A 3,936-nucleotide genomic window follows, 5' to 3' on the forward strand; every position below is an offset into this window, starting at 1 on the left:
GTTCCTAATTAGCTTGGTATTGCCACATCTTTAGCCCCCATTTATTTAGTACATTAGGATATTCATCTTCTTCCAGATATAGCTACTTGGGACTCATATCTTGCAAAAATATGATTCATGTTTGTGAGTCTCATATTGCAAATTTGGAAGACTATTTTGAGGACATTCATCTCCTCTTTGTTGATAGTCACATCATCGTTATTAGCTTGCCATCTTCATCATCTTTCCAACTTGTTCTAAATTAGTATTTATAGGGTTTTAGATTGACACCATCTCATTACATGAGGACATTTGAGTATTTTTTAGAGGCACATATAATTTGGATTTGGATCCCTGATTCATCAAACTTATGCTAATGTCTTTTCCAATCACTAATGGATTTGTTTCTTCCCAAGGGGAGAAATATTGTTTATAGGCAATGGATCATGTTCTATCTCCAGGATTTCATCTTTAGCACAAGAGCTATTTCTTTATGGGGGATTCATATCCTCATATTCTCTCTCTTATTAGAGAGACATCTATTGTACTTGTGTAACAAAAGCAATTCTTGGGGAGTCAGATTGAGTCCTCCTATACTTCTTTCACTAATGTAGTTATTTCTTTTTCTCTCTTTTGGAGAGAAGTTTTCTCTATTGTGGTTTTCTCCTTTTTGGGGGTTGAGAGATTTCATTTGTTTGTACATGGATACTTGATCATGTCTTGTAGTCAAGACCCATCAACACACCCATCATTGCATTTATCATTAGAGTTTTAGCTTCTCCCTAAGTTGATCTCAAGGGAGGTTGTTGGAGTAAATAGATAATCACCTTAGTAATTAATTAAGCAATCGTTAATTATTTAGATCCCCTATTACTCTATTATGCTTGAACTAACCTTAAGATTTCTTTTCTATTATGAAATTGAGTTAATTACAAGTCATGTTGTCTCAAGTAATAAGATAATGACACTTGTCACGATCTAATTAAATTCTCACCCAATATTTTCTTCTAGAATTTTATTTTTATGCTTTTGTAAGCATTCATTGTAATCTATCTACATTTATTCAAGTCGATCTCAATATCAAATTCTCTCGAGTCAATTCACTTTTATAATCATAACTTTTTTTGAATGTGATAAATATTTTGATTGTAGGTGATTTCTAAAAAATGTAAAGTTCACTATCAACTCCAACAGTACCAACCAACACACAACCTTGAGAGTTGCCTCCGTCATCATCAAAGACAATCTGAAAAACACTAAAGTACAAGAGTGTAAGGTACACTATCAGTCAAGCTCACTAGCTTCCATATATAAAATTTAATTAATGAATTTAATGCAGATTTTGCCTTCTAAAGAGCATACAAATCTCAAAACATGTGAGTGCTTTTACTTTTCAATGATTTATCATGTTGGTGTAAATAAATATTCATTATGGATATTATTACACTTTACTTAAGTTAACTTAGGATAATGCATCTCTTCGTAGTTTGGATTTGAGACACTTAGGGAAGTGTGCACATAGGGATATAGCTTGTAGGAGAAATTCCACCTTTTGTGGTCTTATTTTGCTGTTACACTCCACATTCGGTGGGTCATCCACCTCTTGTGGAATATTATATTATTTCTCCTACCTACCCCTAGTATTTCTTACCTACCCTTGTTTCTCATTGAGCCACATGTCATGATTGTGTGCTCATACATCCATATGGCCTTGCCTATATAAGCAGGCCTATATTCATTGTATTGGTGAATCTAATTGATTATTTGCATATTGATGAGAATACAATTTGTTCTTGTCATTCTTTTGTCTCTCTTTTATACTTTTCATTGTGCCCTTGATCTTGGCAAAATCTCACATGGTATCAGAGCCATTGGGGCTTCATTGATTGGTTTTTGGAGACATTTTGGAAGGCTTCTATTTTTGGATCTAAGGAAAAAGTGTTTTTTGGAGGCATCTTGGAGCGTTTTTGACCTCACCATTACATCCGGGAGGCTGTTTCCATAAAAATCGAGTATAAACTCGACCTATTTTTGCAAAAAATCAATTTTTGGGTGTGGAGGAAATTTTATGCCCAATTCAGGGGGTATGGTATGGAATTTTCGGATTTTTTTTCAAAAAAAAAAAAAATTGAAATTTTTTTCTTGTTGAAATTTTTTTTTTGAAAAAAATAAAATAATTATTATTATTATTTTAAATTGTTTTTGGGATCCATACCTTCTGTCCAATTAGCAGCGCTCAGTCAGCGCCCAGTCAGCAACGCACAGTTAGCGCCCAGTCAACATTTTTTGAAAAAAAAATTAACCCCTCTCTGTTGAGCAATTTGGTTTTTTGGGCCAAGTTTGGAGGCTCATAACTTGCTCAATTTTGCTCCCTTTCGGGTGTGATTTTTTTTTTATTTGGGCTAATTTTGCGTGCTCTTCACAGTGGTGTGGTTATTTTCTGATTTTGGTTCACAAATTTTTCGGAATTTTTAGATTCTCTCAGTTGTACCTGTCGAATCCTCAATTCTGCAACTTCAAAGGCCTCGTTTGAGCTCATACGACCTCCTTTTGAGGTGCTATTTTTTTGAAAGTGCATATTTTTTTGTCTACTTTCATAATCTATAATCAGATTTCAGAGATTTTAAGTGAAAATTGTACTTTTAGATATTGGTCTTATTTGGCCTATTTGGTACTTGTAAATTGCTTGGATCTTAGTTTAGATCGCTTGCACTATTAGTTTGAGTCTCTTTTGGCCTTATTGAGGTAATTGTAAAATTAAAATCAGAAGTCCACTTTGCCATTTTTTGTAAGTGGCCCATTGTACACGCACTAAGTATAAAGTGCCAAATCATCACGTTTGGGGGGGTTCTTTGATTGAGTGAATTTGGGGGGGTGTCTTGTGTGATTGTGCCTTTCTTTCCTTGTGTTCTTTCATTTTTGTTGCAACGAGTCCTCATAAATTTTCACCCTTAACTCCACATAGTTATGCATCATGGAAAATTAAAGTATGGAGCAAATTAATGGAAAAAGGTCTCACACATTACATAGATGGAACAATAGAAGCACCACCCGATCCTAAGGTTGATCCTAATGATCAGTTAGAATGGCTCACTAAGAATTGTATGGCTCTTGGAACTTTGCGCAAGTATGTATCAGATGACCTCATCTTTCATATTGAGAAGTGTACTACAATCAAAGATGCTTGGGATATGTTTCAAAAATTGTATGGTCAAGTTGATGAAATTAGAGGTTATAAGATTGACAATGAGCTCACCAACTTGGATCCCAAGAGTTTTGATACAATCCAAGATTATGTCACCAAAGCAAATGAGCTAAGAGCAAAGCTTAAGGATTGTGGAATTGACAAAAAGGATGCTCAGCTGATATTCAACTTGTTGGACAAGCTTGCACCAGAATATGCAGCATTTGTGTCTAGCTTCCAAACTCATCTTTGACAGTGGGGAGTTCCTATGTTATGCCTTCATTTGATGCTTTCACAGAAATGTTGATATTGGAACAATCTAAGTTGTTGAACATGGGGCTTCTCAAGTCTTCAAAGTCCCAGGCTTTGGTGGCTAGTCAAGGGAATCAAGGAAGTCAAGGCAAAGATTCCAACAAGAAGAAGAAGCACTCTACGTCAAAGCCACATCAGGAAAAAGGACAATCATCCTCTCCATCACAAGGCAATTTTTCATCCTCTTCCAAGAAGGGGACTCCACCTAAGAAGGATAAACCAACTTGTGCATATTGCAAGAAGTATGGTCATGATGAGCATCGATGCCACACCAAGCAAGTTGATGAGTTGATAAATCTTCTCAAGAAAAACAACATCAACTTGCCATCCACCTACACAAAGAAGGATTCAACTCCTTCCTCTTCCTCATAGTCTAAGGGAAAAGGGCAAGCATTTGTGGCTACTATAGGTTCTTCACAGCAGTGGATACTTGACTCGGGTGCCTCTTATCACATGGGTTC

Source organism: Cryptomeria japonica, chromosome 3 (genome assembly GCF_030272615.1).
Source record: "Cryptomeria japonica chromosome 3, Sugi_1.0, whole genome shotgun sequence".
Lineage (NCBI taxonomy): Eukaryota > Viridiplantae > Streptophyta > Pinopsida > Cupressales > Cupressaceae > Cryptomeria > Cryptomeria japonica.